Source organism: Perognathus longimembris, chromosome 6, assembly GCF_023159225.1.
Source record: "Perognathus longimembris pacificus isolate PPM17 chromosome 6, ASM2315922v1, whole genome shotgun sequence".
NCBI classification, from domain to species: Eukaryota; Metazoa; Chordata; class Mammalia; order Rodentia; family Heteromyidae; genus Perognathus; species Perognathus longimembris.
Window position 1 is genome coordinate 21893970 of NC_063166.1, and position 14915 is coordinate 21908884.

Below are 14915 nucleotides of genomic sequence, written 5' to 3' on the forward strand. Positions count from 1 at the left end.
CTAGGGCCAAATGGAATCTATTTTTCCTTTGAGTTTTCTTCTTTTTGTCATGATTGACTTCATGACATTTGAGCATATGAAAACTGCTTGCACAAACACCCAAGGACTGTTTAACAGGATACAGTATCTTCCTACCGTTTGAAGGAAGACCAGGGTTGAGTAAGAATCTGGTCTTATGACAAGAAATAAGGCAGAGAAGGCCATCCTTTAAAAGGCTGCATTCAGGTTTAAAGCATACTTGGTTTTCCTTTTTTTTTTTTTTTTTTAATTACTGGGGCTTGAACTTAGGTCCTTGTGCTTGTTGGGCAGATGCTCTACCACCAGAACCATGCCCTGGAGACAGAAAAAGGCCAGGCATTTGGCTAGGCAATTGGCTAGGTCCCCTTCCATAGAGATTCTGCTTCCCCCTCACCAAGGCCTTGAGCAATAGTTGCACATGCAGGCCCCTGGGCATCATATCAAGGCCCATTGTTCTAGGAAGACCTGCATTTGAAGGCAGGAATGGTGAACTGGACCCCTGTGGTGTGCACCAGAATGGACATCCAATCAGAGAGGGGCTAAATGGCACATAAAGAGTACATGTGGGCTGAGCGTAGCCTCTGATTTTATGAGCCTTTATCACAAATGATGACTTTTATTGCTGACTCTCATAGCTTATAATTACACAAAGTAATAACAAATGGGTAACCTCATTTCCCCTTGAAAGTTCTCACTTATGAAGCCGAGTCTTCTGATTCTTCATTGCATTTCATGACTTTATTATTAGGTCTCTTACCTTATGTCTTAGATCCTTGTTTAGTTGCCTTTCTACCAGGCCCAAACTCTGAAAGACTTCTTTCAACAGTTACTTATTGAACACTGTAAGTGAAACATTGGCCTGGAATGAGGATGTAGAGATTCACAAGGACCTCCCAGGAGGCAAATCCCTAAGCCCTGGTTAAACTTCTGTCCTGTGTGAAAGCTTCTTCTACGAGTTCAGGGCAGGCTGTGTGTAGGACATGTGTGAGTGGGCCTTGGCACCCCTGAACCTCTCTGGATGTTGGAGAGGGGACTTCAGGAGGTGGCAGAGAGAGAAATTTAAGGCAAAGGTAATCTGTGCAGGGTGAGACAAGTAGAATATTTCAGGAAGAAACTTACTGAGACTCCAGAACAGAAACAAACAAAACCAACAACAGTACCATGGTAGGCAGCGATCACAAAGAAGAAAATGTCAGCAAAGCAAATTCAAAGAGCCAGTGGTCCTTGATTCTTGATTCAGGAGTCTGGCCACATCCTGCCTGCAAAGAGAAGGCACTGGGTGGATTTATGCAGAGCCGGAGGAGGTGGTGGGCTTTGCACGATGGAAAGGCTGAGGGAAGCCAAAGTAACACACAAAACCGCATTGCTTACTTCTGAGTTACTTGCCTCACAGGGTTGAGAAAGTGGGACTTCCTCCTGGTGAGGCTCAGGTTGCCTGGCACCTTTTGGTTACTGTAAGTCTTCTGGTTTTTTTGCTTGTGACCCTGTCTGTTGGGTCTGATCTCTTAGGGCACTGTGCAGGATGTCAGTCCAAAAGAATGGTCTTTGATAAATGTTTAAAGCCAATGGGAAGAAACCTGAGGTACCTTTGTCCCCTCCGCTCCTTCTCCTTCCCTCTGTTCTGTTTCCTTTCCCTCCCTCCCTTCTTCTCCCTTCTTGATTCCTCCCCTCTTTTTTTCTTCTTCATCCTCATCTAAGGACAAGATTGTAAGTACCCTACACTTCTCTCCCCTCTGCTTTCCCCTCTTTCTTCCCTTCCCCTTTTCTGTTAAAGTAGGGATTGCATATGTGTTTGTTGAGTTGAAATGGAATTTTATTTACATTCTTGGTTTGGAAGGAAAGACTAAGCTGAGAGAAAATTGGGAGGCATGTTTTTTTTTTTTTTCTAACTGAGTTAGGCCTGATTATTATTTGGAACTCAAACTACAGATTGAATTGGCCTTTGTCTAATTTGAAAGTTAATTTAATTCTTAGGGATGAGGCTGTAACTCAGTGGTAGAGCACTTACCTACTATGGCTGAGGCCTTGGGTTAGATGTCAGTATTGAAAGAAGAAAAAAAGAAAAAGGAAGTTAATTTGGCTCCAATGCTGGTAGTTGTCCAAAATTGGGTCACATATATCAAATGTTCTTATTTATTGTGTTTCATCTTCCCTGAATTACTTATAAAATTTTTCAGGGAGGGTAGGTAGGAGAATTCTGGAAGGGTTGACATTGGTCAAGGTACATTATACACATAAACTGATACATTGACTTGGAATAGCTATTGAATTTGTACAGCTGTTTAAAGTAATTTAAAAATTAGGGTAAGATTATATCTGAAGAGAGACAATCCCATTTTTTTTTTTTTTTTTTTTTTTTTGCCAGTCCTGGGCCTTGGACTCAGGGTCTGAGCATTGTCCCTGGTTTCTTTGTGCTCAAGGCTAGTACTCTGCCACTTGAGCCACAGCACCACTTCTGGCCATTTTCTATATATGTGGTGCTGGGGAATCGAACCCAGGGCTTCATGTATACGAGGCAAGCACTCTTGCCACTAGGCCATATTCCCAGCCCCAACAATCCAATTTTCAAATACATTTGTGGCAGCCACTTTTAAGAAGAATTCAGGAATAGTGTTGTAGGATTCTGGGAGAGCTTGTAATTTAACTAAGTCAGGCTTCTCAGTGAGTAAGATAAAATGAAGACTTGCTGGGGTTTTATTAATGGCACTTTCTAGATATCTTGCCAGTAGCACAAGGATGGAGAGTAATCAGTAGGAAGAGTTAGTTAAATGCTTGTATTGGTTATAATGAGGTTTATTAGAAGAATGCTAACCCTTTGGCCCTAAGAAATGTGATCCTGGGCAGGAAGCTGAACTCATGAACCCATTTGCAATGTGTTTCTGAGTTACCCCAAAAACATGCACTTAAGTAAACCTTTTAACAACTTCATGTCATAGTGAAGGTACTATTTAAAGTTCGCCGTGGTCAATCTTGTTTTATGCATTGATGATATTGATCTGAATCAGATATGGTTTTGAATTCACAGTGGCCTTGAAAGTATTTACGACACTGAATAAAGATTTCTGGGCTGATAGTGCTGAGGATTTCCTAATCGTCACATTACCATAAATATTCCAGTCTTAGGTGTTATTTAACCAAAACAAGGACACATGGCACCCCAGGTTCTAGACTAATGTGGAAAATACCAGGGGATATTGGAAAAGTTTATCTTCAAGTCATCTTATATTCTTCTTCCAAGCAGGGAGTTCATTGATGCAAATTTAAAAATATTAAAATGAAAGTTCAGCCACCAATTGTTTTTTTTCTGAAACAAATACTGTTTCTCCCCCTTTTCAATCTTGTTTCATTATCCTGTAGCTTGTAGATGAAGCAGATGAACCAGTATAACTTTCAGCTAAAGTTGCTAAATTAAAAAATGATTTTCCAAAATTTCATCAAATGGCTTAACTGGGTTATTAGGTTGAGACTTTTTTGTTCCTAAGACCTTTTTACCCCCTGGTAGTACTTATTGCACTATCTTTATCTTTATTTTATGTAGTCCATTAAGATGTTCATATTTTATTGTTTTGGTTTTTGTTTTGTTTAGATTCAGTTTCAAAAGTTAATTTTCTGCAGTAGCAGTAACAACTGCACAATGTTCCTTTGCCTAGCTACCTGCCATGTCTCTTTTGTTTCATTAACATATATCTTTTTTTCTTTAAAATAAACCTTCATTTAAAAAAATCCTTAATTTTCTGCTGGGCCGTTAGCTCCTTGGGAGGCTGAAAATGGGAGGAACATGGTTCATGGCCACCCTGGGCAAAAATGCTTATGAGACTCCTTCTCAACCCATAGCTGGATGCAGTGGGAGGCTGTGGGAAAGTCCAGATTCCAAGATAGCCCATTCAGAAAAGCCTGGAAGACTCCATCTCAGCAGAAGTTGGGTGAGGTAGCACAGCTCATCATCCCAATTGCGGTGGAAAACAAAACAAACCGGAGGATTGTGGTCCACGTGCCCAGAGAAGAAGCAAGACTCTTATCTCAAAAATAACCAGCATAAAAATAGGGTTGGAAGTGAGTCTGAAGTTACAGAGTGCCTGTTTAGCAAGTCCAAGGCCCTGAGTTCAGAGCACCAATACCAACAAAAAAATAAAAATAAAAATGATTTTTCTGGCTTGCTGGCTGTTCAGTTGCCACTCGTTTAAGTCCAGTTATATCCCTTTAGAGGTAGTTTACACCTGTATGCACCCAGAATCTGTTCGTCTGTTTTAGTGCAAGTGATACTTCACGGTTTTCTCCTTCTTATTCTTTATTTTAGGTCCTGAGATGGAATTCAGGCCTCTGTTTTTGCTTGAGGCACACCTACAGCCCTTTTTTTTTTTTTTTTTGCTTTAGGTTTTGTTCAGATAGAGTCTGTCGCTTTTTTACTTACCTTGTCTCTTCTTTCACCTATCTCTTCTTCTTACCTAGGTTGGCCTTGGAGTGTGTCCTCCTAAAACCCATCCCTTCTGAGCAGCTGGGATTACAGACATGGACCACTGTGCCTGGCTTGAGATGGGCATCTCACTAACTCTTTGTCCAGGCTAGCCTTTCTGATTAGGAGATATTCCCGATTTCCACTTCTCAAGTAGCTGGGATTACAGATATGCACCATCACATCAGATCCTGCTTTTTCTTTCCTTTCTAAATTTATCTCTTAGGCTCATTCTTATCTGTACTCACAGCTCTTGAGACATCTGACTTCCTTTCTGCCTTCTCTGAAAGCTCCAATTTTGCTTTTCCAGTTACAACCCTGTCCTTTCATGTCTGGCTGTTTGTAGGTGAGAGGGCTGGGATGTGAATTTTGAAGAGCTTCAAAAACCACCTCCAACAAGACCTGTCAGAAAGAGCAGTGGGTGCAGGAGAGACAGAAAACTCGGCTGTTCTTTCCATTTTCCCCTTGGATGGAGAGAAGAGACTGGGTGGCCATGGGGTAAAGTCATGCAGGATGACTGTATTTCCATGCATCAGGGGTACAAATGGCGCTGCTCCTGACTAGCCTGGTGACAGGGTCACTTCTCAGGCACATTTGGTTCCTCATCTGCTCTGCTGGAAGCAATGCTTTAGAGTGTTGTTGTTGGATGGGAGAGGGTTCCCCATTCCTGGCGGTCCTGCTGTACCAAGTTGATGGGTGAAGTGGAGGGAGCAAGCTCCTATTCCATCTCTCTCGTCCAAGGCCCATTTAATATAACAACCTCAGGTAGAGGATGGAGCAGATATTAAACTGATAGGAACAGCGAACACTTGATCTTAGCCTAAAGGCCCAGAAGCCACGAACACGATACTCTTGATATCATTCCTCTCTCTGATTTTAGTGTTTTTAATGGTAGCAGGAAACACTTGGTTTTAGATCACAAAGAAACAGCTTTTGAGTGGAAATCCAGATCATAAACCAGGACTCTTTATTTTTCTTTCCACTCTTCAGTGGGCTTGGCTATGAAGGTTGTACCTGTTTATTTTGCTATTTTTTTCCAAATGGAATGTGCATATTCTCGTGCACATTGGCTGATATGAATTGGCCTATAGTTCTGGAATCTTCTGTCTCTTCTTTCACTTCCTCATTAAAAGTTAAGAGGCCTTAGGACGTGGCCAGTGTTGCTCTGGGAGAAAGATTTCTCTGCCTTAGCCAGTAAAAGGACATAGAGATATATAGCTTTCCTTGTCCGTTCTAAAAGAAACTTGTCTTAAACAAGTCTTATCCCTGAAAGACACTTATCTCCTAACAATAAATGTCAAGTTACCTATAGGATATTTAACAGAAAGAAAGCACATGACCACAGATACAGAATTACATTCAGAGCACCGTCTTATATAAATTGTGTAGGGATAGTCAAACTGAAACTTTTCCTTTATTTTTTTTTGTTTTTGTTTTTTAATGTGTAGAACTTTGGGTAGTGTTTGCAAAGGGCTGTAGACAATGATCTTCTGTAGATTTTCATCTTGAGGCATTTAACGTTCACCTCAGTAGTATAGCTGTATATAATTGGGGTTACCATATTGCAGAATTTAAGTTGATGTGTTTTTTTTTTTTTTTTTTTTGGCCAGTCCTGGGCCTTGGACCTCAGGGCCTGAGCACTGTCCCTGGCTTCTTCCCGCTCAAGGCTAGCACTCTGCCACTTGAGCCACAGCGCCGCTTCTGGCCGTTTTCTGTATATGTGGTGCTGGGGAATCGAACCTAGGGCCTCGTGTATCTGAGGCAGGCACTCTTGCCACTAGGCTATATCCCCAGCCCCAAGTTGATGTGTTTTTAAAAATAAGCTTTCTCTTCAAAATTATCTTTAAGAAATTGTACAAAGGGATTTCCATCCAACATGTCAGGGTATGAGTGCAATGAGTCTTGACCAGCGTACCCCTTCCTTTTTTCTCCTTCCACCTCTCTGTCTAAACCCCACTCCTCTCCTCAAATCTTACCTACAGATGTTACCTACAGATGTGTTTGAAGTGTCTTTAGTCACATCTTTATCTGATTTCCAGTTTTGTTATCTTCCTTTAAAAGATACTAAGGTTGTAAACTAAAAACAGCCACTCGGACCAAGATAAGGGACCGGGCTGTGTTTCATCATAAAGACGAGCAATGAATTGCTTGGTGTTGTAACTAGTTGAAGGGGCAGAGAGAACACGAAGGAAAGTAGAATGCTGTAAAATGATGATGGGATGCTTTTGACATATATGGAAACGAAAAAGCCCCCCCCCCCCTACCTCCACTTTGGGATTTGGTAAGCTCCAAACATTTATTAGAGGAATATGTGTCTAGATTTGGCTCGTTGTTGGCACTTTCTATGAGAACTGGAGATGAAAGAGCAAGAAAAAAAATAGGCGTAAGGAAAACAAGTGGGCTGATGTTGACTATACCAAGGGAAATGATGTTAAAGGAGAAAATGAGTTGACTAAGAATGGCAAAGGCTGGGGATATAGCCTAGTGGCAAGAGTGCCTGCCTGGGATACACGAGGCCGTAGGTTCGATTCCCCAGCACCACATATACAGAAAACGGCCAGAAGCGGCGCTGTGGCTCAAGTGGCAGAGTGCTAGCCTTGAGCGGGAAGAAGCCAGGGACAGTGCTCAGGCCCTGAGTCCAAGCCCCAGGACTGGCCAAAAAAAAAAAAAAAAAAAAAAAAAAAAAACGGGCTGGGGATATAGCCTAGTGGCAAGAGTGCCTGCCTGGGATACACGAGGCCCTAGGTTCGATTCCCCAGCACCACATATACAGAAAACGGCCAGAAGCGGCGCTGTGGCTCAAGTGGCGGAGTGCTAGCCTTGAGCGGGAAGAAGCCAGGGACAGTGCTCAGGCCCTGAGTCCAAGGCCCAGGACTGGCCAAAAAAAAAAAAAAAAAAAAAAAAAAAAAGAATAGCAAAGTCACACACACCATCATGGAAGACCTCAGAGGCCACCGAGCAGCTATAGATGCGCTAGGGTTGTGATGCATCTAACTTCCTCTAGAGGGCGCTGAATTTGACAGCCTGGGACATGGGCTTTGTTGTTAATTTTTAATGAATTTTCTTCAGCTCAGGTGAAATTCTTACATCAGCATAGTGAGCGATGTAAGAACTGCAAAACACCAGAAGCCAACATTAGTATGTTACTATGAAGTACAGTCAGACCTTTTGAAGTTTTACCTACTTGTCCATTAACTTCTCATGCCAGGATAGCTGAATACTTTTAGTATGTTCACAAAGTTGTACAACTGTTATTATAATTTAATCTTAGACTGTTTCCATTCTATCTGCAAAGAAGCTTCATTTCTTTAACCTTTCCTCCCCCCATTCCACCTCCCTCTTCTTCCCTCTCCTCCCAACCTTAGCAGCCTTGCATCTCTCCTCCCTTCCCCTGCCCACCTTTCCCCTCCTCTCCCCTTCTCTCTTCTCTCTTCTCTCTCCTCCCCTCCATTCTCTTCCTTTCCCTGCCCCTCTCCTTCCCTATTTCTCTTATCTTCTTTCCCTTCCTGTCTCCTTCCCCTTCCCTTCCCATCTCCTTCCCCTTCTCCTTTCCTCTCTTCTTCCTTCTTCCTTAAGGCTCTGTTCTGGTTAGGCAGTGTCATCTACCACCTGAGTCACTCCCCAAGCTTGAGTTATTTTTTGTTTAGTTATTTTTTTGGACAGAGTCTCACACTTTCACCTGTGTCATTCTTGGACCACAAACATTCTTCTTCCACCTCCTATGTAGCTAGGATTACAGATGTATGCTACTAGCCTTGGGTCACCACCCCAGCCATATAGGATCTGACTAACTTTTGCCTCACCTGGCTCATCTCTGAGAGCTGGGATCCCTGGTCTTGTTGAGTCCCAGTTCTAGGAAAAGAATTAAGTCTGCCTTTTAGAAAGGCTTAGGGTGTAGAGAAGCCCTTTAAGAGGAAGCCTGCTTTTCCAAGTCACAAATATCTTGCCTAGTGTGTGAAGGGTTATCTGAGAATTTAGTCTTGCTGGGATTTATTTTAAATTTTTCTCCATTTGAGAATTTTATGTCTCCCATGGTTAATGACTTCCTGTTTCCAAGTTAGAGCCAGCCTCTAAGTGTGAGTACCTGTTTTGTTACTGTTACTTGTTACTTTATTGTTACTTGCTATTTTTGTTCTTAGCCTACTGTTTCAGAGACTCAGTCTTATTGGTCTCTCTTCTCTCTCTCCTTTTCCTGTTCATAGAATTACTTCTTCCCTCTATATAGTGTTTAAGCATTTTCTTTTTATCTTAGGTAGAAAATGTTCATTCTGTTAAGTTTTTTCCTTGACCTCATGAATGCACATCATTCCTTTTCTACTTGTTCTTTTATATTAGTTAATCTAGAGACAAACTGCTCAGTGACATGACTGTGACTGTTTTCTTCCTCTTCTTTATTGAAAGTAGAGGTAGCTGAGTTTTGTATTTGAAAAATAGGAATTGGAGACTAATTTCTGCGGGGACATGAGATAAAAGAAAACGAATCTGTGACACTTCTGCAAAGACTAACCCCCATTGAGTGCAAGGAGGATCGCTCAGATACGTGTGCCCCATGGGTTCTGTGTGTATTTAGTTACAGAACTTAAGAATTATTCTAACAGCAATCAGATCCCCGTCCTCATTTTGTAGATGAGGAGCTATTGGCTTATTAAGATTTGAGTCCTAGGGCTGGGGATATAGCCTAGTGGCAAGAGTGCCTGCCTCGGATACACGAGGCCCTAGGTTTGATTCCCCAGCACCACATATACAGAAAACGGCCAGAAGCGGCGCTGTGGCTCAAGTGGCAGAGTGCTAGCCTTGAGCGGGAAGAAGCCAGGGACAGTGCTCAGGCCCTGAGTCCAAGGCCCAGGACTGGCCAAAAAAAAAAAAAAGATTTGAGTCCTAGTCCAAGGACACCTAGCTAGCTAGTGGCAGAACTGGTTGTCTGACACCAAGGGCCATACTCTTTTCAATTTGGCCTGCTTACTCTTCTGCTCACCCCTTCAGAATCAACCAGGAAGAATCAACCAGGAAGATGTGGCCATACTAAGGAGACTAGACATATGTATTAGGTTCATACAGACAGAGTCCTTGTTTGGTGTGTCCATATTCCAGGCAGCTCAGGAATTCTCTCATGTCTGTGGGAGGACTATCTATCTCAAGGAGCAGTCAAAGTTATGTTTCATAGGAATAAATACAGATTATTTTTATCCCATAGCTACGTACATTTCAATAGATGTTTCCCACCAACTTGGCACATAGTTTTATGACTGTGTTTACAGGTTTCAGATCTTGCTTGAGCTGAACAGGCTAAGATGCCAATGGCTTATGCTTTTGCTCAGTGTATATCAGAGCGTGGATCTCTCTCTCTCTCTCTCTCTCTCTCTCTCTCTCTCTCTCTCTCTCTCTCTCTCTCTCTCTCTCTCTCTCTCTCTGCCAATAATAGGGCTTGAATTCAGCATCTCTTTGCTTAGCCTTTTCACTCAAGGCTGGTGTTCTACTACTGGAGCCATACCTCCACTTTCAGCTTTTTTTATATTTGATTTGTATTGTTATTAAAAGATGAAGTACAGATGGGTTACAATTATACAAGTAAGGTAAAGAGTATGTTTCTTTTTGGACAGTATCACCCCTTTCCTCCATCTCTCCCAGTTTTTCCATCCCAACCCCACCCACAAGTTGTAAAGTTCATTTTCAACATAGTAACACTGTTGCCTTTATTCACCCTTTGTCCTTCCATTTCAATGCCTCCCTGTGTACTCCCAAAGACATATGAACAAACAGAACAAAAGAAAAGAAAACAAAAACAGCAACAAAGAAAAAAATACCTTTTTTCTATTTCCTGGAACACATTCAGCTTTTTGTTGCTTAGTAGGAGATAAGAGTTTCTTCCTTTAATTTTTCTGCTTGGATTGGCTTCAAACTAAGATCTTCAGATCTCAACTTTCTGAGTCACCAGCCAGCATGGATTGCAAAAAAACAACTAGAAATGATTACTGGCATTAAGCACTGGCATTGTGGTTTCTTTTGGTTGGTTAATTGGTTTCCTTTGAGGAGTGGATACTTTCTATCTTGCCTGGTTCTTTTAAAGGCTCAGAGCTAGACATGATTTCCATTTCCCTTTATGTTATACAAGATAAGCCTTAGGATGCTTTTATTTTCTCTGCTCATCATTTCAGAATGGGGTTCCTATGGACTCTTCATCCTTGATCTACAACCAGCTTGAAGCTCTCAGCTTCTGAGCTGAGTTTCAGGCCACACTCCTCCTCTCTTCATTCTCATGCCCTCATTCTGAGTTACTGGAAGGGTGAGACTACTCAGGCACATGGGTGTTCACAAGGTTGGACTGGTACGGGAAAGGAATAGGATCTGGGCCATGGGTTAGCCATTGCTGATGGAGTCCATAGCATATGGAGCTCTGCTTGCTTTGCTCCTCTTTCCTTGTTTTTAGAGAGTTGAGACCAGAAGAGTGGACATCCAGGGGAGGCTTCCTGGAAGAGGAGGAAGTGGTGTCAGGTCTCCCTTCTTGTAGGGAATGGGGGTGGGCCACTAATGATTTCAGCATGAGAGAGATTTCAGCATAGGACTAGATTTGGGGCCTCTGCCTTTGGTGGAGGATGGTTTGGGGATATACAGAATGGTCACCACAAAATTTGTGAAGTCTGATAAACACATAGGGCTTACCCTTCCAGGGAGGGAGGCCTAGGCCTAAACCTTGGCTTAGCAACCAGGCTCCTGCCATCTGAAAATCATTGTTCATCCCTTGCCTATCTATTCTCAGTGTGGGCGTCCAGTGTGGACTATGCTAGATTATTAGCATTTCTTTTTACATAGGTTGTGATATAACCATGTCCTGTCCTTTTCTTGTCCCTGTCAACCTCACCCCAACTTTACAGAGACATTGGATGCTGTGATCTAAGGCATACTCCTACATTAGCACCAGCACCTGGATGATTTTCTACCAGGCCTCCATTGTGGGCAGGCCTGATGCAGGGCCACGTCCCTTCCTGTTCATCTTGCTGTGGGGTATGGGCCACAGACTCAGTGAAATCTTGAGATATTATTAGGTTTAAATGAAAGAGACATCCACAATACTGAAATCTACGTGGTGGGCCAATACTTTTGGTGGAGTCACAACTATTCACGGTGCTCTTCTTAGTGTTGCTAAATAGTCTGATTAATCTGGCTGTTTTTAGTAGACTGTCACTTGCCAGGGCCCTGGGATAGATTGTAACCAAACAGAACACCATGTCCTCATTGTCTGTGGTGAATACATCTGATGAGCAGGATGAAAATATGGAGTGGTGTTGGGTAACTGTTGTATTGCCTCCCTCCTAGATGAAGTTTCCAGAAAGTCCCAGTATCAGGAGTACCTGGAATAGGTAGGTGGGTGTCCCAGTCACTGAGCCATACTGGTCAGATGAAGCCACATGCTTGTAGCAGGCTGTCACACCAGTTCAACTGGAGCATGCTGGGAGCAACTCCATAAAGTCTTAGACAACTTTTTCTTAAGTAGAATCCTTTCTGGCTTCTCCCTTCTGTAAACCCATTGTCTTTTCCAGGTATATCCTACCATAGACTAAGTCATGGTTTATTTTAGTTACGGTCCAGCCTCAAGAACAGGGCTGCCTGCCAAGCATCTTCAGTGAGAGAGTAACAAAAGGGGAGCAGAGGACAGGGGGTGCTCCTTGGCCACAGTCTCACCTATTCCTGCGAGGAGAGGAAAATACGACGAGGGGGAGTTTCATGTCTACAGAGTACTCTGTCTCCTCTGGTTCTTTTTATAAAAAGGTTTACTCATCTTTTCCATTGTATTTTATGGAATTTCTCAGTGCATCAGTGAAAACAAAATTCTTTGTTTTCCTTGGTTACAATAACTACGGAGGGTGGAAGGCTCCATTGCCTTCTCTCCCATGGGTTGTGGAAGGCAGTGGAGAAGCATGGCCAGGTCTCCCTCCGGAGGACTCTATGTCAGGGGGTGGTGGTGTCAGAGTGGACATTGGAACTGGACTGTGCTGCTCCATCTCAGCTGCCCATATGCTGGAGAGTGCTGGGAGAGAACGCCACTCATGGAGGAAAAACTGGAGAGAGACGGCAGCCTGTGAATGGGCACTAGGACAGAAGATCATAGAGTGGACCCTTATCACATTGCTTGTTTGCATAGTTGAATCTCCCCCATAACCCCTATTACCTTCCCTTTGAAAGGGTAGGGAGAACAGAGATAAGGTTACTTCCCAGTGTTCTAGAAACCAGAGGGCCAGGTTAATGTTTGGGTTTAGGAAGAAAGACCAATGGTCCATTGGTTATCTCTGTGGTCTGTCTGCTCATGTCCTTCTAAATGGACACATACAAATCTCACTGCCCAGTGCCATAGGATGAAGAGATGGCCCTTTGGGAAGTGATTGGATCATGAGAGCTCTGCTCTCAAGAAATAAATTCAGTGTCCTCATAAAAGGGGAATTCCTTCTGTCATGTTGAGGACACATTGTGGGCACCATCTTTGAGGTATGAGCCTTTGCCAGACATAAAGTCTGCAGGCATCCTGCCTGGCCTTCAAAACAGTGGACGATGAATTTTTGTTATTTACAAATCACCCAGTCTAAGGTGTTTCATTATAGTAACATAAAAAAGACTAAGGTAGATGTCAGACACTTTCTATACATTGCTTATTACAACTTGAAAATATTTACATTCCCATTTTATAGCTAAAGAACTTGAGTAAATTGTCATGGGTCAGCTGACCATCCTTACAGGTGAGCAAGGACTTAAACCCAGACTCTTTTGACTCCTAAGCCCAGGCCATCTGGTCATATCATACTGCCAAGTGAGACATTACGTGTGTTCATACCCTTTTTAAATTCACCACAGCCATAAATAACCTGGCAGTAATCTGAAGCACAAAACCATAAATAGACATATCCATGCCCTTTCATAGTGTTCGATACAAGGAAACACAGCCTCCAAGTGATCCATCAGTACCTGTGCAGACTCAAATTTTTCCCTGTCTCACACAGAGATAGATGGCTTGTATTTTTGTGGTGTGTTATGCTCATTTTACTACTTTCTCTTGGAGGTTATACCCAAGTTTCTGCCATTTATGCAGGTATAGTACAATGTAGCACATGTCTAAATTTGGAGATAGGCTCCCTGGGAATACCGATTTCATTTCCATTCAATTAATCTATAAGGAGTTTGCTTCTACTTTAGAGTCCAAACAAGAACAAAAATAAGATAGAAATGTTCAGCAGAAGAAAATAGAATAAAGTGGAAGTGGGGGGAAGGTAGAACAGAATAAATAGGGAAAAGACAAGCTAGAAAGAAAGAAAGAAAGAAAGAAAAAGAAAGGAAGGAAGGAAAATGAAAGAAAGAAGGAAGGAAGGAAAAAGAAAGAAGGAAGGAAGGAAGGAAGGAAGGAAGGAAGGAAGGAAAAAGAAAGAAAGAAGGAAGGAAGGAAAAGCCCAGTATTGGTAGCTTACACCTGTAATCCTAGCTACTCAAGAGGCTAGGATCTGAGGATCGTGGTTCAAAGTCAGCCTGGGCAGGAAAGCCCATGAGACTCTTTTTTTTTTTTTTTTTTTTTTTTTTTTTGCCAGTCCTGGGGCTTGGACTCAGGGCCTGAGCACTGTCCCTGGCTTCTTTTTGCTCAAGGCTAGCACTCTGCCACTTGAGCCACAGCGCCACCTCTGGCCATTTTCTGTATATGTGGTGCTGGGGAATCGAACCCAGGGCCTCATGTATATGAGGCAGGCACTCTTGCCACTAGGCCATATCCCCAGCCCCCCATGAGACTCTTATCTCCAAATAACCACCAGAAAACTGGAAGTAGAGCTGTAGCTTAAAGTGGTAGAGCACTAACTTTGAGCAAAGAGCTCAGGCACAGTGCCCAAGCCCTAAGTTCAAGTCCCACAACTGGGGGGAAAAAAAGGAAGAGAAGAAAAGTTAATAGGCAGGTGACTTGGGCCAGGATGAAGACTTTCCTCTCCCACTTTAAATGATCCTGTCCTTTTCATGGGGGAGGGTGTCTGACGACCCACCCATGGCCTTCGCCTCTTTGTCCAATTGTGGTACTTGAGAAGGGTGTTACCTCCAACAGAAGTAACCAGAATGGCCTCTGATGTGGCTGGATTATCTTTTATAATTCATCCCTCCCAACTGTAGCCAAAGGAGCCTGAAACTGTCCTCATCAAGCACATCCTGGGGCTGCCAAGAAGTAGACAAGATGAAATCATCCTGTTTCTATTTTAACCTGTCATTAGCACTGCCTGAACCTGATTGGCCCATCATAATCATTTGCTAGTATTTCTATTTTAATTACATGTCTCATTAAACTCAGTGTGGGCTACATCAAACTGGTTTCTGGTCATTTCACTTTCTTTAATTCTTAAATTTTAAGTTCTAATCAAGCTTCCTTCTACCTCCAATTAAAAACACTATGCAAAGTTTCCCTAAGAAATGGCATCTATGAAAT

General features: G+C 42.7%; 1 protein-coding gene and 1 non-coding gene across 2 annotated transcripts in view; one reads left to right on the forward strand and one right to left on the reverse strand.

The window, feature by feature from the left end:
* Mboat1 (membrane bound O-acyltransferase domain containing 1) overlaps positions 1-14915 on the forward strand; it is a 78257-nt gene that overhangs the window by 9749 nt on the left and 53593 nt on the right. The window lies entirely within an intron of this gene.
* LOC125354044 lies at positions 5123-5310 on the reverse strand. Its single transcript, XR_007211431.1, has one exon. It is a non-coding gene; the product is annotated as a U2 spliceosomal RNA (small nuclear RNA).